Source organism: Dendrobates tinctorius, unplaced genomic scaffold, assembly GCF_039654945.1.
Source record: "Dendrobates tinctorius isolate UK_male_01 unplaced genomic scaffold, ASM3965494v1 ptg000056l, whole genome shotgun sequence".
Classification (NCBI taxonomy): domain Eukaryota; kingdom Metazoa; phylum Chordata; class Amphibia; order Anura; family Dendrobatidae; genus Dendrobates; species Dendrobates tinctorius.
Window position 1 is genome coordinate 6,906,539 of NW_027361724.1, and position 22,210 is coordinate 6,928,748.

The 22,210-nt window shown below is 42.9% G+C and overlaps 1 protein-coding gene across 5 annotated transcripts in view; it reads right to left on the minus strand.

Annotated features, from left to right (window-relative positions):
• Positions 1-22,210, minus strand: part of SESTD1 (SEC14 and spectrin domain containing 1) — a 177,524-nt gene that overhangs the window by 125,562 nt on the left and 29,752 nt on the right. The gene's annotated exons all lie outside the window — the stretch shown is intronic.

The window sequence follows — 22,210 nt, forward strand, 5'->3', positions numbered from 1 at the left end:
AAAAGCATCATAACAGGAATGTGGATATTTTATCCTCCTGCCTACCTTATCGTAGGAGCATGGTACCAACCTCAACTTCTTAAAGCATTTTATCTAATAAATTATGATTGTTTTTCACATGTTAATTTATTCTTAAAGTCTATGCTTCGTTTTAAATTTAATTTCAGAAATTAATAGTACATATACAAATGCGTAATTTTGTTTTAGATCTTATCAGAGGCATCCACTTCCTTCCCTTTGCGGACTAATCATTTTAAAATTATTTGCAGGTAAAACCTGTCTTAGGGTTAAGACAGATTTTTACATTACTAAGACTGGAGATGATAGTTGCTGCTGATAAAAGTCTATGTAGGGAGGTGGAGCTCCGAGGGAGAAAGGGGAGGAGCTCTGCTTCTAGCTCCTCCCTCTAAATAGAATCTTATCAGTAGCAACTGCCATTTCCTATCTCAGTAATGTAAAAACCTGTGTTCATTGAATAAACATTTTACCCGGGAATTGAGAAGTTAGAAAATGAAGGATCAATCTAGGAAGAGAAAGTGGAGTCCTTGGATAAGATATATTACAAAATTGCTTATTTTCATGTGTGCTATTGGGCTATGGAAAAAAAAATAAAAACGATGGTTAATATTCAAAGAACAACAGCCATTTTTTTTCCATAATTCAAAAGTACATATGAAAATAAACAATTTTGTAACATATCTCTGTTATGAATGAGTCACCAGAGGAGGAAAAAACAAAAACACAAGCTAAGTCCAGAAAACCGGAGAGGTTGGTAGCTAGCGGATTGCAGACCCCTGATCCTATTCACCACAACTATCAGTAGCCGTGGTGGGTTCCTACGGTGCCCTAGACCCCTCGTCACAGCCGGAGAGCTAAATAAGCCTAAAGAAAGAAAGGGGAAATCTAAACTGCCCCAGAGCAGACCCCAAAGCAATAGACAGCTCCCAACATGTATTGTCGGTGAAAAACAGATGAAAACACAAACACAGACAGAAAGACAGGCTGAGCAAATGATGGGGCCCAACTAACTAGATAGGAAAGGACAGAAAAGATGCTGGCTGCAATCACGCAAAAAACCCTGCCAAAAATAATGTCCTACACGTCTGATAGAAAAGGCCCTGAAGTCACTAGACTTCAAAATCACTATATCAGCACTCAGGTATATTCTGAAGACAGAGCAAAGAGATCAACTGATCAGAGACAAAAATGGAGTTCAGCCCGTCCCAACCAGGGCAGGCTGAACACAAACACTAAGTAAACAGACAAAATCTCATGGAAAAATAGCAGAGCAAAAACTTAGCTTTTAGTAGACAGGAACTAAACTGGATGCCAGAGCTCAGAGCAGAAAGGATCACCAGCAACCCTGCAGGGCGTCGGCTGCCTTATATCCACTCAGAAATTCCGGATGTCCAATCACACGCCACCTGTTCAGATGACAGGTTCTTCCCATCCAGATCAATTTCACTACCGCCTTTCACCAGCAGAGGGAGTTCATCAGACATCAGAGGTGAAGGAGAAAATGAACTCATAACATATCTCATCAGAGAAATCTGCTTCTTCTCTTGGACTGAACTTTCACTCTGCAAACTCTTAAGTGGTAAAATTCAGTGAAAACAGATTTTCCCATTACAAACATAGGACATGACAGTTGGTGCTCATAAGATTCTATGCAAAAGGGAGGAGCTAGAGAATACACAGACATTCTGATCCAAGTGCTCCTGAAATGACATTAACACTTCAAAATTGAAATGACTAAAAAGGTAAGGGGTGTGGTATTCTGCTGTGCACACAATTTCCTCCAACGATCTACCCCCCCCATGGGCCACAGTCTCACCATCTTATCTCACGGCTTACTGAGCCAGAAGTACTGACAGCCCCTCCTAGATCCGTCACATAATTATGTCAATGTGTCTCAGGAGTTATAGATTGTGGGGAAGATAACCGGGAAGGTGTGGGCACAGAAGCGGCAGAGGATTGGCATTTTACGTCACAATTTTTTGTAACTAGTTTAGTAGTTTGGACAGAGCCATTAACATTAAATTAACCCCTGTATAAGATCTCCCAAAAAAAGATGCTGTTTTAGAACCCCAATAATCAGCTGTAATCCCTGGATGGAAGGCTCCTATATTAGTGTGCTAGATATATAAAACACCAGCGATTTTACTATTTAAATGGCGCTGTCATAAATTAACAGCAGCAGGTGGAGCCAACTCCAGGTGCTGCTGTTACAGGCAGATGCTGGCTGTGTTACACAGCGGACATCTGCCTGGTTCCTGAGCCCATTCCATACACCTGCTAAGACCATATATCCTTTATTTACATTATGCGGTTTCAATAGAATTTTAAAACCATCTCTTTTTATTAAAAAAAAATGACAAGCAAGTAGACATACGACAATCAACTCCCAACTGGTTATAAGACTCTGGAGCACAATCATGATTTAATAACCATGGCTCCAACACTGTATTAGGATTCTTTCCCTTCACAAGCAATCAGTTGGGAGTTGATTGCACTGTGTCCGCTTGTTTTTCTCCTGAACAGAAAGAAATGGCGTGTTGTTAAATCCAAGCGCGAAGGTGCAGTGTCAAGTACCGAAACTGGTTGGTATTAAACGTTAATTCTGCACGATCATAAAGAAGAGGTTGTTCCTGGATATTTTGTATCTGGATCCTTGGTGAGGCGCAACGATGGTACACTTCATTTACTGACTTTGGAGGAATTGGACACTTGGCTTTACTGAATGTACCCATATTAGATACATTTCTCCATTACAAATTACACAACAGAAAACCAAACCTTTAACATTAGGACCACACAAGCTTTCCATTATCTTCACTTTAGACTGTCACAGAATGTTGCTACTTTTTCCGCTACTTGCAGCACACTCTACATTCCCGTATCCTCTACATTCCCGTAACCTGCAGTCCTAAGACTGATGGTCTAGCTCCTCCTGACCCAAGCAATCTAGTAATAAGAGAGAAACTGGAAACTGGCTGTCATAATCCTGGTGCTATGCAATTAACCTGCATCTTTAATGAGACTGCTACCAGACCAGCGTGAGAGCCGGTTTATTATCACAGCAAAGTCAGGGAATAGATTCAGTCCGCAACCATTTCGAGGGCTGGGACACAGCTTGACTTCTTCCTGAAAGGCATATGAATAACGCCTGCGTCTCAAACTCTGGCCCGATGGATAGAATAAAAATCCTCATAAAACGAATTGCAGGTGCAAGTGAACCGGCGTGGAAAGAAATATGGCATCCAGCCTTGGCAAGGGTGCAGTCACACTGCTGCCAGCTCTCATTCCTTTGTGATGGTGCGAAGTTCATAAAATAAAGCAAAGAGAAGGCTTGGATGCCAGTCGGTGATTCGGATGGCCACAGATGGGCTGAAAACTAGACGCCGCTACTTACACCATGCAATTATACTGTGCATCAATACTCAGTTTACAGATGGCGCCGCTGGTCTTGATAGAATTTTTTTTTTTTTTAGAACTACACTTGGCTAAATGACTTTCCAAATTAATATATAAAGCTCAAAGTGTGTATGTATGTATGTATGTATGTATGTATGTATGTATGTACACTGTGTTCCAAATTATTATGCAAAAAGAGTTTAGGAGTGATAAGGTTAGAATTTTTTTGTTTGTCATTTAAACTCATTGATGGTGATGTGTGTCAGGGCTCTTTATATCACTGAAAGCAATTGCAGATACCTGTGAAAATTAGTTTGGCAGGTGTGTCCAAATAAAGGCAAGACTACTTAAGAAGGCTGTTCCACATTATTAAGCAGCCTACATTTTTTGCCAAAATGGGAAAAGAAAAAGGATGTGTCGGCTGCTGAGAAGCAACAAATTGTGGAGTATTTAGGTCAAGGCATGACTACAACCAACATTGCCAAGACACTTCATCGTGATCATCGCACAATCAAGAAGTATGTAGCTGATTCCCAGCACACACGTGTGCGTGCTGAAAAGGAAAAATTGAGGACTCTTTCCAACAGGCAATTGCGTCAGGTTAAAAGAGCAGCTGCAAAAATGCCTTGTCGTAGCAGCTGACAAGTTTTTGAAGCTGCTGGTGCCTCCAACGTCCCCCGAACAACAAGATGCAGGGTCCTTCAGAGGTTTGCAGCTCTGCGCAAGCCATCCTGTCGACCACCTCTATCCACTGCACAGAAGCAGAAACGGCTCCAGTGGGCCAAACGATACATGAAGACTGACTTCCAAACTGTTTTGTTCACTGATGAGTGCCGTGCAACGCTCGATGGTCCAGATGGATGGAGTGGAGGATGGCTGGTTGATGGACACCCCATGAAAACACGGCTAAGGCGCCAACAAGGAGGAGGTGGAGTAATGTTTTGGGCTGGAATCATGGGGAGAGAGATTGTCGGCCCCTTTAGGATCCCTGAAGGGGTAAAGATGAACTCCATAATCTATGTGGAGTTTCTAAAACAGCACTTCCTGCCATGGTTCAAGAGGAAGAACCGTGCTTTCCGCAGCCAGATCATTTTCATGCATGATAATGCACGATCTCATGCTGCAAATAACACATCTGCATCTCTGGCTGCTATGGGAGGACAAACTTATGGTGTGGCCAACATCTTCCCCTGACCTCAACCCCATTGAGAACCTCTGGAGCATCATCCAAAGGAGTGTCTATGATGGCGGGAGGCAGTTCACATCTAAGCAACAGCTCTGGGAGGGGATTCTGTCCACATGCAAAACAATTGAAGCACAAACCATCCAAAAACTGACAAATTCAATGGACGAGAGAGTTCAGAAGCTTCTTTCCAACAAGGGGTCCTATCTGCAAATGTAACATCACCGAGAATAAAGTTTTGACTTGAAAACTGTTTGATTTCATTTTGTAATAAGCTGATAATGCTTATCATTTCACAATTGACCATTTTTTTGTTCAAAATAAAAATAAAAAGGTTGAAAACTCTGCTGTGCATAATAATTTGGAACATGCATTTTGAGTGTTTCTTATTTTTAAAAATATACTGTTTTCATAGGCAGTTTGTTCAAAAACATTGCAATTATACTAGAATAGTAGATGACTGGAAAATAACAATGACTGCAATTCATATAGGTAATTTAGAGAAAATATGAGGAAATATTTTTTGCATAATAATTTGGAACACAGTGTGTGTGTGTGTGTGTATATGTGTGTATGTCCGGGATTGGCATCCGCACCGTCGCAGCTACAGCCACAAAATTTGGCACAGTCGCACATCTGGACCCCGAGAGCGTCCTAAGCTATGTTGTGAGATGAAATTTTAACCCCGCGCATTCCAATTCACCAAACAAATTTGCCCCCATCTACATACTGGGGAAAAAGTGTGTGTGCGTCAAGCCCCGCCCCTCATTGTCATAAAGCCCCTATTTGCATACTGGGGAAACAGTGTGTGCGTACCAAGTCCCGCCCCTCATTATGATGTCACAATGGTTGCCATGGCGACGCTGATATCATAGGTTGCAAGCCCTGCCGCCGCTCATTATGATGTCATAATGGTTGACTATGGGATGGAGGATGTGTGATGGGTATATGGGCACTGGGCTATGGGATGGAGGATATGGAGGATATGTATGATGGGTATATGGGCACGGGACTATGGGATGGCGAATATGTATGATGGGTATATGGGCATGGGACTATGGGATGGAGGCTATGTATGATGGGTATATGGGCATGGGACTATGGGATGGAGGATGTGTGATGGGTATATGGGCACTGGACTATGGGATGGAGGATATGTATGATGGGTATATGGGCACGGGACTATGGGATGGACGATATGTATGACCAGTATATGGGCACGGGACTATGGGATGGAGGATGTGTGATGGGTATATGGGCACTGGACTATGGGATGGAGGATATGGAGGATATGTATGATGGGTATATGGGCACTCGACTATGGGATGGCGAATATGTATGATGGGTATATGGGCACGGGACTATGGGATGGACGATATGTATGACCGGTATATGGGCACGGGACTATGGGATGGAGGATGTGTGATGGGTATATGGGCACTGGACTATGGGATGGAGGATATGGAGGATATGTATGATGGGTATATGGGCACTCGACTATGGGATGGAGGATATGTATGATGGGTATATGGGCACGGGACTATGGGATGGACGATATGTATGACCGGTATATGGGCACGGGACTATGGGATGGAGGATGTGTGATGGGTATATGGGCACTGGACTATGGGATGGAGGATATGGAGGATATGTATGATGGGTATATGGGCACTCGACTATGGGATGGAGGATATGTATGATGGGTATATGGGCACGGGACTATGGGATGGACGATATGTATGACCGGTATATGGGCACGGGACTATGGGATGGAGGATGTGTGATGGGTATATGGGCACTGGACTATGGGATGGAGGATAATTATAATTTGTTATAACTAACCACAGTTAGTTACTATCCCCGGGCAGCGCCGGGCTCTTCAGCTAGTATAATATAATATGGGTGAAACAAGAATTCCCATGACAAAGTAGTATATATATATGAATCCTGAATACTTGCAGAAATATATGGGATTGGCACCCGCACCGTCGCAGCTACAGCCATGAAATTGGGCACGGTCACACGTCTGGACCCCGAGAGCGTCATAGGCTATGTGGTGGCGAAATTTTAACCCCGCGCGTTCCAATTCACCAAACAATTTTGCCCCTATCTACATAATGGGGAAAAAGTGTGTGTGTGTATCAAGCCCCGCCCCTCATTATGATGTCATACTGGTTGCCATGGCGACGCAATGGCGAAGATGCTGTCACAATGGTTGCCATGGTGACGATGATGTCTTAATAGGTTGCAATGGTGACGGTTATGTCATAACAGTTGCCATGGTGATGATGTCATAATGGGTATATGGGCACAGGACTATGGGAAAGAGGATGTGTGAAGGGTATATGGGTACTGGACTATGGGATGGAGGATATGTATGACGGGTATATGGGATCGGGACTATGGGAAGGCGGATATGTATGATGGGTATATGGGCATGGACTATGGGATGGAGGATGTGTGATGGGTATATGGGCACGGGCCTATAGGTTGGGGGATGTGTGATGGGTATATGGGCATGGGACTATGGGATGGAGAATATGTATGATGGGTATATGGGCACGGGCCTATAGGTTGGAGGATGTGTGATGGGTATATGGGCACGGGACTATGGGATTGAGGATAATTATAATTTGTTATAACTAACCACAGTTAGCTACTATGCCCGGGCAGCGTCGGTCTCTTCAGCTATTTAATTTATAAAATCAGCCATTGTTATCGCAGTCACCTACAGCTGTCTATTGTCCTAAATGGATATCTTAATGGTCAGTCGCAACGATAATTTTGTGTTCTTTTGTGTGTGGATTGTTTTGATTAGATCAAATTTATCAGATACCACTGATGATCAATGATATTTATTAAAAGAACTAGGTGACTACTATTAATCACGCAAAATCTAATCTAATTTCAGTTGCCAGATAGCCAATGCGAATGGAAATTAAGTTGGTACGGTATGTATCTTAAAAGGGTCTTGCCATCTACAGTTGTGGCAAAAAGTATTGACACCCCTGCAATTCTGTCAGATAATACTCAGTTTCTTCCTGAAAATTATTGCAAACACAAATTCTTTGGTATTATTATCTTCATTTAATTTGTCTTAAATGAAAAAACACAAAAAGAATTGTCCTAAAGCCAAATTGGATATAATTCCACACCAAACATAAAAAAGAGGCTGGACAAAAGTATTGGCACTGTTCGAAAAATCATGTGATGCTTCTCTAACTTGTGTAATTAACAGCACCTGTACCTTACCTGTGGCACCTAACAGGTGTTGGCAATAACTAAATCACACTTGCAGCCAGTTGACATGGATTAAAGTTGACTCAACCTCTGTCCTGTGTCCTTGTGTGTACCACATTGAGCATGGAGAAAAGAAAGAAGACCAAAGAACTGTCTGAGGACTTGAGAAACCAAATTGTGAGGAAGCATGAGCAATCTCAAGGCTACAAGTCCATCTCCAAAGACCTGAATGTTCCTGTGTCTACCGTGCGCAGTGTCATCAAGAAGTTTAAAGCCCATGGCACTGTGGCTAACCTCCCTAGATGTGGACGGAAAAGAAAAATTGACAAGAGGTTTCAACGCAAGATTGTGCAGATGTTGGATAAAGAACCTCCACTAACATTCAAACAAGTTCAAGCTGCCCTGCAGTCCGAGGGTACAACAGTGTCAACCCGTACTATCAGTCGGCGTCTGAATGAAATGGGACTGTATGGTAGGAGACCCAGGAAGACCCCACTTCTTACCCCGAGACATAAAAAAGCCAGGCTGGAGTTTACAAAACTTACCTGAAAAAGCCTAAAACGTTTTGGAAGAATGTTCTCTGGTCAGATGAGACAAAATTAGAGCTTCTTTGGCAAAGGCATCAACATAGAGTTTACAGGAGAAAAAAAAAGAGGCCTTCAAAGAAAAGAACACGGTCCCTACAGTCAAACATGGCGGAGGTTCCCTGATGTTTTGGGGTTGCTTTGCTGCCTCTGGCACTGGAATGCTTGACCATGTGCATGGCATTATGAAGTCTGAAGACTACCAACAAATTTTGCAGCATAATGTAGGGCCCAGTGTGAGAAAGCTGGGTCTCCCTCAGAGGTCATGGGTCTTCCAGCAGGACAATGACCCAAAACACACTTCAAAAAGCACTATAAAATGGTTTGAGAGAAAGCACTGGAGACTTCTAAGGTGGCCAGCAATGAGTCCAGACCTGAATCCCATAGAACACCTGTGGAGAGATCTAAAAATGGCAGTTTGGAGAAGGCACCCTTCAAATATCAGGGACCTGGAGGAGTTTGCCAAAGAAGAATGGTCTAAAATTCCAGCAGAGCATTGTAAGAAACTCATTGATGCTTACCGGAAGCGGTTGGTCGCAGTTATTTTGGCTAAAGGTTGTGCAACCAAGTATTAGGCTGAGGGTGCCAATACTTTTGTCTGGCCCATTTTTGGAGTTTTGTGTGAAATGATCAATGTTTTGCTTTTTGCCTCATTCTCTTTTTTGTTTTTTCATTTAAGACAAAATAAATTAAGATAATAATACCAAAGAATTTGTGTTTGCAATCATTTTCAGGAAGAAACTGAGTATTATCTGACAGAATTGCAGGGGTGTCAATACTTTTGGCCACAACTGTAAGTGATAGCCCATCCCTAGAATATACTGTCATTTAATGATCTGTGTGGGTCCAACATATGGGACCTCCCCACCAGGACTGTGGAGTCGGGAGTCGTGGAGTTGGAGTCCATTTTGGTGGAGTTGGAGTTGGTGTCATGGAAACTGAGGAGTCGGAGGTTTGGCTTACCGACTCCACTGCTCTGACAGGGCTGCGCAGTCGGAGTCATAGTCGGAACCAATTTTGGTGGAGTCAAGGTCATGTAAATTGAGGAGTCGGAGTCAGACATTTGGCTTGCCGACTACACAGCCCTGCTCCCCACCAATGTTGACACTGAATGGGCAAAACTACTCATCTACACCAAAAATGACTTGAAACTAGTTTAGTAGTGGAGTATGTGGGAGTACCAAGATTCTAGATTGCATAACAGATCGCAAGAGAGACAGATTCGAGTGATGTGTCACTTACTAGGCTGTATGCTGTAGTTTCAATACAATCAGTGATATATCAGCAGGAGATTATCACTAGAAGACTAGATGTCACGTGCCAAGGCAGTCAGGCTAATCTTTGTAACACCGCCCACCCACCACCACTGATTGGCAGCTTCCTGACAGTGTACAGAGGAAATTGCCAGTCAGTGGTGTGGGCAGGGTTATACACAGCTCAGCATTATACCCACTGCTGCATCTACAACAGATAAAACAGGGATTCTATCAAAACTGCAGTAAGCAGCCTAATAAGTGATATCACTGGAATCAGGGTCTCTGACCCTACATCATGCTGTTCTTGGATTATATAGCAAAATCCTGCTGACATATTCCCTTTAAGTACATTCCATCTAATTAAATGCAATAACCAATAAACGCACATTTTATTTTATTATTATCTACCGTGTGCAATTTATTGAAATGCTTACAAAAAGTTAATATGGCAATGTAGAGAACCTACTGGGGGAAAAAAAAAAGGAATTTTCCAATTCATTAAAACTTGTCTTTGTTCCTTTCTGCAGTATAAAGAATCGGTCAAAGATGGTGGCTGCCGTCAAGTACCGTGACGCAATCTTGACAAAGTCTGTGGATCACATTATAGAAAATCAAGAGCAATTTTGCATAGGACTAATTATACCGCGCCTAAGTTAATTCATTTGACTCATCGAGAGACATGATTTAATTTAAAACATCTCCGGCAATCTGTTTGGAGAAGGGATGAAGCCGGCCTACCTTTTGATGAAAATGCTAAAATTAGCTTTTACCTTCAACGGTAAAAATCTAGAATTAATTAGAACGAGGGCAATGAGCTTCCATTTAACAGGCTCTCAATTTAACCAGCAACGTCAAGACCTCTCCAGAATCGGAATCACAAGCTGTTGATTCACAATCCTCCGGGGATTAGTCCTTCTGGCTAAACACAGAGCGGCATTTACTGTCGAAATGGAATTACGTAAAGGAATGCATGCGACACTTAATAATGACCGTTACCTGTCACAAGGGGCCAACGCGCAATAAAAGCACCTGCTGATGATCGTTTCAGATACCTGCACAGCGCATCTGACCCTCAGGGCAAGTCAGAGCAGGAAAAGAGAGAATTAAACTAATGCTCAGATGTAAAGATCCCATAAGGCTGGTACCGCACATCGGTCCCGATTCATCAACACTGGCGTTTTGCACATCAGTGTCCATTTAAGGTGTGCTAGACTGCAGCATTTAACTGGTTAAACAGAAGCAATAGGAGCCTGCTCCTGTCGCTTCTTACAGGTCAAAGCACCTGACTGCTCCATGAGAGATACAGATCATGGAGAGGGGAAAAGCTTAACTAAAAATTGTGAAGTCTCACCTTTAACTTTGGGAGGTGTTTTTTGGGGGTCAGGAGTTTTTTCAAAATGCAAAATACTCTGGGTATGACACTTGAATCCAGTAATGAAGAGCAACGTCCAGCGAATGATCAAAAGATAAAGTTTAACTTTTAATGCAAACAATGGTTAAAATTCCATTTAGATAATGTCCAGTACAATACACACACTGGCTCAATGCCGCTAATGATCAACGCGTTTCATGATTAAGACCCACAGGTCAAAACGCGTTGATCATTAGCGGCATTAAGCCTTTTGATCATTCGCCGGACGTTACTCTTCATTACTGGATCCTGCTGTGGTTGCTTCACCCTTGCCCGTGCGGAGTACTATGAAGCAAGCTGGACATCTAGATGGACTAAAAGTGGTGAGCCGACTTCTCGTCTTTTTTTCACATGACACTTGAATGGGACACAGTCCCCCCGTTGTCTCGGGCTGCCCTAAGCAGCGGTGTTCCACCCCTACACTACTTACGGTATAACCGATTGCACTTGCGTTGGTTTTCAGCCGATCGGTGCAGGTGCCAAGTGTCGGATGCCCGACAATTTAGCCTTACATTGATCACCTATCCTATCGAACAACATGTTTAACCGATAGTTGTGCCTTCATCCACAAGGAAGAATCCTAAAAGCATAGAAGACATGGAATATTGCCAAACCTAGAGAAAATGCAAACAAAGGCTGCCCCAATACTTTCTACTAAAACTGCTCCCATAGCATTGAATTGTGAACCTTATCCACAGCCAGAGAACGCCAGTAGATTGGCTGCAGGGACATCCCATTTATGTGCAAATTACATGGCTTGAATATATTAAAAACTGCTTAGTGCAAATATTCCACAAATTACTTTTAAGCAAAACATAGTCCCGGGTACCAAGCTTTTTTTAGATATATATATCCAGCCTTTTTACTCAATTGCTAAATATTTCCACCTCTCCTATTTCTCATAATGTGGAAAGAAATCAGAGTTACATAGTGGCAGACATAGATTGGTAACGTTGGGGGGGGGGGGGGGTTAATTTCACTGATTTCAGGAGTTGGATGTCAATAGCTTTAAATGAATGGAATGGAAAATGTTCCACTCATTTATAGGTTCATAGTAATACATATTTCCACTCTGATTCAATGCAATTTACCTATTGAGAGGTTTGCATGACCGTGACCACTAATATTCCCATAATGGGGGATTCGTTACGTCTCTCCGGAGTTGGCCCATTAACCTCCCTTTTGATCATTCCTTTACCTACAATCCATATTTCCACTGGAAAAATAGCATAAAAACAACATGTCTGTGAGCTGGGGACACAAATTATATTACGGTCTAATGGCGGGTTCTGTACGACAGACAGGACAATTAGAGAAAAAGATCAATGCACAAAAAAGCGCACACCCATGAGTAAAACTATTATAGACCATGATACGTAAGAAAGTGTATGAACAATTTTTATTAGTAAACAAAACAAACCACAATAAAATCAATTAAAAAGACAAAACACAGCACTGTGAATTAACACATGGGGAATTATATAATTAACAAAAAAGTGTGAAACAACTGAAAATATGTCTTATATTCTAGGTTCTTCAAAGTAGCCACCTTTTGCTTTGATTACTGCTTTGCACACTCTTGGCATTCTCTTGATGAGCTTCAAGAGGTAGTCACCGGAAATGGTTTTCACTTCACAGGTGTGCCCTGTCAGGTTTAATAACTGGGATTTTTTGCCTTATAAATGGGGCTGGGACCATCAGTTGTGTTGTGCAGAAGTCTGGTGGATATACAGCTGATAGTCCTACTGAAAAGACTGTTTAGAATTTGTATTATGGCAAGAAAAAAGCAGCTAAGTAAAGAAAAACGAGTGGCCATCATTACTTTAGGAAATGAAGGTCAGTCAGTTCGAAAAATTGGGAAAACTTTGAAAGTGTCCCCAAGTGCAGTGACAAAAACCATCAAGCGCTACAAAGAAACTGGCTCACATGAGAACCGCCCCAGGAAAGGAAGACCAAGAGTCACCTCTGCTGCGGAGGATAAGTTCATCCTAGTCACCAGCCTCAGAAATCGAAGGTTAACAGCAGCTCAGATTAGAGACCAGGTCAATGCCACACAGAGTTCTAGCAGCAGACACATCTCTACAACAACTGTTAAGAGGAGACTTTGTGCAGCAGGCCTTCATGGTAAAATAGCTGCTAGGAAACCACTGCTAAGGACAGGCAACAAGCAGAAGAGACTTGTTTGGGCTAAAGAACACAAGGAATGGACATTAGACCAGTGGAAATCTGTGCTTTGGTCTGATGAGTCCAAATTTGAGATCTTTGGTTCCAACCACCGTGACTTTGCGCGACGCAGAAAAGGTGAACGGATGGACTCTACGTGCCTGGTTCCCACCGTGAAGCATGGAGGAGGAGGTGTGATGGTGTGGGGGTGCTTTGCTGGTGACACTGTTGGAGATTTATTCAAAATTGAAGGCATACTGAACCAGCATGGCTACCACAGCATCTTGCAGCGGCATGCTATTCCGTCCGGTTTGTGTTTAGTTGGACCATCATTTATTTTTCAACAGGACAATGGCCTCAAACACACCTCCAGGCTGTGTAAGGGCTATTTGACCAAGAAGGAGAGTGATGGGGTGCTACGCCAGATGACCTGGCCTCCACAGTCACCAGACCTGAACCCAATCGAGATGGTTTGGGGTGAGCTGGACCGCAGAGTGAAGGCAAAAGGGCCAACAAGTGCTAAGAATCTCTGGGAACTCCTTCAAGACTGTTGGAAGACCATTTCCGGTGACTACCTCTTGAAGCTCATCAAGAGAATGCCAAGAGTGTGCAAAGCAGTAATGGAAGCAAAAGGTGGCTACTTTGAAGAACCTAGAATATAAGACGTGTTTTCAGTTGTTTGACACTTTTTTGTTAATTATATAATTCCACATGTGTTAATTCATAGTTTTGATGCCTTCAGAGTGAATCTACAATTTTCATAGTCATGAAAATAAAGAAAACTTTTTCAATGAGGTGTGTCCAAACTTTTGGTCTGTACTGTATATATGTAATCGATATTACATAGTGTATTACATATTTACAATTTATTACAGTTTTTTGTGTTCTAAAGTTGTATTCCAATAAATAAATATTATGTTCTACCTAAATATCTTGATTATTGGATCATAGAAATGATTAAATGTCTGGTGTTCACATTGTACTACAATAAATTTTTCACTTAAATATAAGCAATATATGTGGGAGTCGGAGTCGGTGTAAAGGAAATTGAGGAGTCGGAGTCGCAGGTTTGGCTTACCGACTCCACAGCCCTGGTACAAATGAAAGTGACAACAGGAGCAGTGGAGAGGAACAGCAAGACAACCGCCGAAAAAGGACACTTACCCTCTCCTTATCCTTGTTGACCGATTCCCCTCTACTTTTACTAGTGTTTGTCACTACTGGAAGGATGAGAAGGTACTTGCAACCCCCCTTTCATGTTGCACAGGCAGTCCAGCTCTTCCAGGATGACACCATGCATACGTGCTAACGGAAGGTGGTTTGCGGTGTCCCCCAGCAGTGTCTCAAGAGTGTTATGCGAGGGTAGCCGGACTGGGCCGTAGAAGGACAATTACAAAGTACCAGTATCTGCTCCATTGTTCAAGGAGGACCAGGAGGAGCAATGCTTGAGCCCTAAAATATTACTTTCAGCATGCTTCTTGTATGCAAACACCATGACAGAGGTATGAGGGCCAGACGTTCCACAGTGGGACCAGTGCTCACAGCTCTGCACCATGCAGCTCCATGGTGAACACAAATTTACAGATCCACCACTGGCACCCCGTTCTCTTCAGAGATGACAGCAAGATCAAAATAAGCACATGACAGATGAGAAAAAGTCTGGAGACACCATGGTGAAGGTTATGATATCTGCAACATCATCCAGCATAACTAGGTTGGCAGTGGTTTTGTGAGGAACGTTCTTGGATGGTGGTAAAAACCGCAGCATGCTCATTAATTTTGCGGAATCGCGGCGATCCCGCACCCATAGGAATGCATTGTTCCGCTTACTTCCCGCATGTGGCTGTGCACACCATGCGGAAAGTAAGCAGAACATTTGCGGATGGTACCCACGGTCCGGAGGAGAGGAGACTGTCCTCCGGGCTTTGGGTACCATATCCCTGTAAAAAATAGAATTTAAAATAAAAAATATTGTTATTCTTACCTTCCGGCGTCCCGCGCAGCCTTCCCGCTTCTCTCCATGCTCTCATTCCCAGTAATCCTTTGCGAAAATGCCCGCGATGGCGTCCGTTCTCGCGGTCATCGCGAATTACCGCGAGACATCGCGATCCCGCGAGAATGGACGTCATCACGGGCATTTTCGCAAAGGATTACTGGGAACGGCTGCGTGGGACGTCGGAGGGTAAGAATAACACCATTTTCTAATTTTTTTTGCATTCTATCTTTTACTACTGATGCCGCATAGGCGGCCTCAGTAGTAAAAAGTTGGTCACACTCGTCATACACTATGTTTGACGAGTGTGACCAACCTGTCAATCAGTTCTCCAAGTGATGCTTCAGATGGCTTGGAAAACGCTAGCATTTTGCAAGCTAAATACGCTTGCAAAATGCTAGTTTTTCCGCGGAAAAATCGCGGGAATTTAAAATGCGATTTTCCTGCGGAATGGAATTCCGGAATTCTCGCGGTAATTTCCGCAAGAGTTCCGGTACGTGTGAACTTAGCCTTACCCTGTCTGCTGTTAGGTACCTGGATGAAATCGTCAAAGCCACTGTCAGATCTTATGCTGGTGAAGTGGGCCCCGATTTCCTCCCGATGCATGACCATGTCCAACCTCATGTGGCCAGACTCTGTGTAGGCAGTTTCTGGATAACGAAGACATTGATGACGGTGACTGGCCCTCATATTCCCCAGACCTGAATCCAATGAGGACCTCTGGGACATTATGTTTCAGTGCATTCAATGCTGCAAAGTAACACCATGGAGTGCCCAGTGACTCACTAATGTCCTGATCCAGATTGGGAGATTCCCCAGGACACCGTCTGTCATCTCAGCGGGAGCATGCCGTGATGGGAGTGCACGCCAAGATGGGAGTGCACCTAGGCACCTGGTGTCATACACACCGAGTCACATTATGACTTGCCATGTTGAAATTCAGGCATATTGGATCTGCTTTATTTTTCAGCTGTAAACGAGATGTTCAAGGAGTTTTAAAATACAGCCCTCAACTAGTTTATGATTTCGGTTTGACTTGATCGTTGATGTATCAATTTATTCTCAACAAATTATAATTTATGTCGGTAACGATTTTCAACTTGAATTTTTCCTTCATTTGAGATCTGACTAAGTAATCTCTTAATTTTTTTCCTGCATTGTAATAGTAAATTGTTTTTGATGAGGCTGGTGTACTTACTTGGAAATATGGCAAAATAGCTTTCCTGTCCGATAATAAAATTAGAATTTTATAAGTCCGGCTCTACCTGAACTTACAAAATGCTTATCTTAAAAGAACATCATAGTTTTTATCCTCTTAATATATTGTAGTCATCATATTATATAGCACTGTGTATATTACAATTGCTCATTTTGCCTTTCTACCCAGATAATTCTTCTCTTTTCTCTGCAGAAACAGGAAGTCTCTTGGCCCCTGCATTTACCATCCCCCTCTGACCCTGCTGCTCCCTCCTCCGCCTTGCAGTGACTCATGACTGATGCAGGGAAAAATGACCACCAGTTTCTACATAGAGCTTAGAAGGATTCAGCTAGTCAGTTTTTAACCCCTTAATGATCAAGCCAAATTTTACAATTCTGATCAGTGTCACTTTATGTGGTTATAACTCTGGATCCCACGGATTCTGAGATTGTTTTTCATGGCATATTGTACTTCAGGATAGTAGTAACATTTCTTCGACATGACTTGTGTTTATGAAAAAAAATAAAATTTTCAAACTTTTAATTTTTGTGACATTAAATCAGAGAGTGGTGTCACACGAAATAGTTCCGAAATAATATTGCCCACATGTCTACTTCACATGAGCACAATTTTGTAAACAATTTTTTTTTTTTTTGTTAGGAAGTTAGAAGAGTTAAGAGTTAACCAGCGATTTCTAATTTTTCCAACAAAATATCCCAAAACATTTTTTTTTTAGGGACCACCTCACATTTGAAGTGACTTTGAAGGGCCTATATGACAGAAAATACCCAAAAGTGACACCATTCTAAAATTTGCACACCTCAATGTACTCAGAACCACATTCAGGAAGTTCATTAACCCTTCAGGTGCTTTACGAGAACTGAAGCACTGTTGAAGGGAAAAAAAAATTAACGTTACCGTATATACTCGAATATAAGCCGAGATTTTCAGCCCGTTTTTTTGGGCTGAAAGTCCCCCTCTCGGCTTATATTCGAGTCATATACACCGGGGGGTCGGAGGGGGAGAGGGGGCGGGGGTGTCAGGTCATGCTTACGCGTCCTGACGCTGTCTCTTGAGCCCCCAGCTTCTCCGCGCTCTCTGTTCCTGCCTTCAGCGGTCACGTGGTACCACTCATTAAAACTCATGAATATGCGCATATTCATGAGTTTTAATGAGCGGTATCACATGACCGCTGAACGCAGGAAGAGAGAGTGCGGAGAAGCTTGGGGCTCAAGCGACAGCGTCAGGACGGGTAAGTATAGCGATACTCACCTGTCCTGCGTCCATGGCTGCTTGCTGCTGTCTGTCATCGGTCAGTGACTTGAGACAGCAGAGGGTGCGGTGACGTGGTTAGTGTGCGCCGCGCCTCCTGGAGTCTGAACGTCACTGATTGATGACGTTGCAGATAGCGGTGAGCAGCCATGGACGCAGGACAGGTGAGTATCTGACACCCAGCGACGGAGAGGTGAGTATGTCATTTTTTTTATTTTTACATGCTGCAGCAGCACATGGGGGAATAATCTTAAGGAGCTTCTAATGGGGGCAGTATATGGGGGAATAATATGGAGCTTCTAATGGGGGCAGTATATGGGGGAACAATATGGAGCTTCTAATGGGGGCAGTATATGGGGGAATAATCCTTGGAGCTGCTTATGGGGGCAGTATATGGGGGAATAATATGGAGCTTCTTATGGGGGCAGTATATGGGGGAACAATATGGAGCTTCTAATGGGGGCAGTATATGGGGGAATAATCCTTGGAGCTGCTTATGGGGGCAGTATATGGGGGAATAATATGGAGCTTCTAATGGGGGCAGCATATGGGGGAACAATCTATGGAGCTTCTTCTGGGGACACCATATGGGGGAATAATCTATGGAGCATTTCCCACCCTAGGCTTATACTCGAGTCAATAAGTTTTCCCAGTTTTTTTGTGGCAAAATTAGGGGGGTCGGCTTATACTCGAGTATATACGGTAAGTTTTTTCACAAAAAAATTACTTTAGTCCCAAACTTTTTTTTTTTTTTTTATTTTCACAAGGGTAACAGGACAAAATGGACCACAAAATTTGTTGCGCAATTTCTCCTGAGTATTACATTACCCCATATGTGGGGAAAAGCCACTGTTTGGTCACACGGCTCAGAAGGGAAGGAGCACCGTTTGACTTTTTGAACGCAAAATTGGCTGGAATTGAGATCAGACGTCATGTCGCATTTGGAGAGCCCCTGATGTGCCTAAACAGTGGAAACCTCCCACAAGTGACCCTATTTTAAAAACCACACCCCTCAAGGATTTTATTAAGGGGTAAAGTGAGCATTTTGAACCCACAGGTGCTTCACAAAATTTGGTAACATTAGGTCGTAATACTGAATATGTCGTCATTAGTGTTGAGCGCTAAGCGCTCGTTACTCCAGTTTGCATTGGGCGCTAGAGTGACATGCTCGAGTCCCTGCCCCGCATGTTTGCAGTTGAAAGACACCCAAAAATCATGCAGGGACCCATGATACTCCGACTTTTCAGACTTGGCCGAAGGTTCACCCACCAACAAGACAATGACCCTAGGCACACAGCTAAAATAACAAAGGAGTGGCTTGAGAACAATTCTGTGACCATTCTTGACTGGCCCAGCCAGAGCCCTGACCTAAACCCAATTGAGCTTCTCTGGAGAGACCTGAAAATATCTGTCCACCAACGTTCACCATCCAACCTGACGGAACTGGAGATGATCTGCAAGGAAGAATGGCAGAGGATCCCCAAATCCAGGTGTGAAAAACTTGTTGCATCATTCACAAGAAGACTCATGGCTATACTTAAAAGGGTGCTTCTACTCAATACTGAGCAAAGAGTCTGAATACTTATGACCGTGTGATATTTCAGTTTTTCTTTAATAAATTAGCAAAAGTTTCTACATTTCTGATTTTTCTCATCTCATTCAAGATGGGGTGCAGAATGTACATTAATGAGAAAAAAATGTACACTGATATATTGGCATTTTTTAAAACTTTACGCGATATGCTTTTTCATTAAAATGCAAACAAATTGAGTATTACTTACCTTACCAGAGTCCCGCTCCTGCTCTTTGCCACTGCACCAGTCTCTGGCTGAAGCGTTGATAATGCTGCAGCAAATCACTGAGCTCAGGGGCTCGTACCGTCTGCAAAGGAAAAACTGCTGAGCTCAACGATTGGCTGCAGTGCTGTCGACGTGTGGTCACCGCTGCAGCCAAATAAGAAAAAAATCGGGTCCAGGGTGGAGGGCTGTTGCTGGACCCTTGGAGGGTAAATAGTGCTGTTTTGCTTTTTGGGGGGGTTCTTTTTAAACTATGACAGCGTATGGCCTTACATTTTTTAAAAAAAGAGGACAAACCCTTTAAACACATTTGACAGAGTTAGTTGTAATCGAGTTGATTTGAAGCAACTCAGCAGAGACAATCTGCCAGAAGCTTTTGTAGCAGTACTTGGCTGGATTGTTAATTATGCTGTGTCTAGTGTAAAAACAAAAAAAAAAAAAACACCTCTGCCACTTCATCAACAATCTGCTATTCTCCTCTGCAGAAGCCTCCGTATTTCATTAGCTGAACCACCTGAGACACAGCATAAAAGCCTGCATTTAGCTGCATTTTACCGCAGACATTAGCGGCGAAACACCAGTTTATACGCCTACAATTTGTAAATGGTTTGAAGTTTGTTCCTTCCATAGAGAACAAAGTGTTGAGTCTCATAAGGACAAATCCTCACCTGCTTTCACATGTGCCGAAAAACAGTTTTAAAAAAAAAATAGCAAAAAGGGAAATGTGCTGATGCAAAAGTTTGGGCACCCTTTGAGATTTGTGTGTTCAGATAACTTTGACCAAGGTTTCAGACCTTAACTAGCCTGTTACGGTTATGGCTTGTTCACTTCCATCGTTAATGGAGGCCCACAAAGCAGGAGAAGGCAATAAGAAAAGAGCAAAGCGTTTTCAAGTTGCCCTTTCCTTAGTTGGAAATGTAATTAAGAAATGGCAGTTATTGGGAACAGTGGAGGTCAAGATAAGGTCTGGAAGACCAAGCAAAACTTGTAATCGGATTGCTAGAGAGGCAAATCAGAACCCCCGCTTGGCTGCAAAAGACCTTCAAAAAGCTTTAGCAGACTCTGGAGTTGTGGTACATTGTTCTACTGTTCAGAGACAACTGCACAAAAATGGCCTTCATGGAAGAGTCACCAGAAGAAAACCTCTCTTGCGTCCTTACCATAAAATTCAGCGTCAAAAGTATGCAAAAGAACATCTAAACAAGCCTGATGCATTTTGGAAACAAGAGCTGTGGAACAATGAGGTTAAAAAGAAGGGCACAGAATCTCAGGAAAAGAACATCTCATCAACCATTAGTCATGGGGGTGGATCAATCATGCATTGTGCTTGTGTTGCAGCTAATGGTAAATGGAACATTTTATGGGTAGAGGGAAGAATGGATTCAATGAAATTTCAACAAATTCCTGATGTAAACATAACACCATCTGTAAAAAATCTGAGGTTGGCTTCTACAAATGGATAATAATCCTAAACACACGTCAAAATCCACAATAGACGACCTCAAAAGGCGCAAAATGAAGGTTTTACAATGGCCCTCACAGTCCCCTGATCTGAACATCATTGACAATCTGTGGCTAGACCTCAAAATAGCAGAGGATGCAAGACGACCCAGGAATCTCACATAACTGGAAGAATTGTTCAAGGAAAAATGAATGAAAATCCCTGATAAGAATTGAATAATAAATTTTATTTCTATAGCGCCGACATATTCCGCAGCACTTTACATTTCAGAGGGGACTTGTACAGACAATAGACATTACAGCATAACAATAATCACATAGATCATAACAGATACCAAGAGGAATGAGGGCCCTGCTCACAAGCTTACAATCTATGAGGAAAAAAGGGAGACACGAAAAGTGGGTGGTAACAATTGCCCTGATTGTTTGGACCAGCCATAATGTTAAGTGTGTATCAGTACAGACACAGAGGGCTAATGGATGCATAAAGCATGTGGGAACATGTTACAGGGAACCTGGTTATGGTAAAACTTTTGACTGTGCCACACAGGGATAGATTAGGTTAATGTGTTGAGGCGACAGGCCAGTCTGAATAAATGAGTTTTCAGGGCACGCTTAAAATTGTAGGGATTGGGGACTACTCGTATTGACCGGGGAAGTGCATTCCAAAGAATTGGCGCAGCACGTGTATAGTCTTGGAGACGGGAGTGGGAGGTTCTGACTATTGAGGATGCTAACCTCAGGTCATCAGCAGAATGGAGGGCACGGGTAGGGTGGTATAATGAAACAAGGGAGGAGATGTAGGGTGGTGCTGAGCCATGAAGAGCTTTGTGGGTGAGGGTAATAAGTTTGTACTGGATTCTGGAGTGGATGGTTAGCCAGTGTAATGACTGGCACAAGGTAGAGGCATCGGTGTAACGATTGGGGAGGAATATGATCCTGGCTGCAGCATTCAAGACAGATTGGAGGGGGGAAAGTTTGGTAAGAGGGAGACCGATTAGAAGAGAGTTACAATAGTCCAGACGAGAATGAATAAGAGAAACAGTAAGAATTTTTGCAGAGTCAAAGGTAAGAAAAGGTCGAATTCTAGAAATGTTTTTGAGATGCAGATAACGAGAGCGAGCCAGTGATTGGATGTGGGGGGTGAATGAAAGCTCGGAGTCAAGTATGACCCCAAGACAGCGGGCATGTTGCTGGGGAGTAATAGTGGAACCACACACAGAAATGGCAATGTCGGGT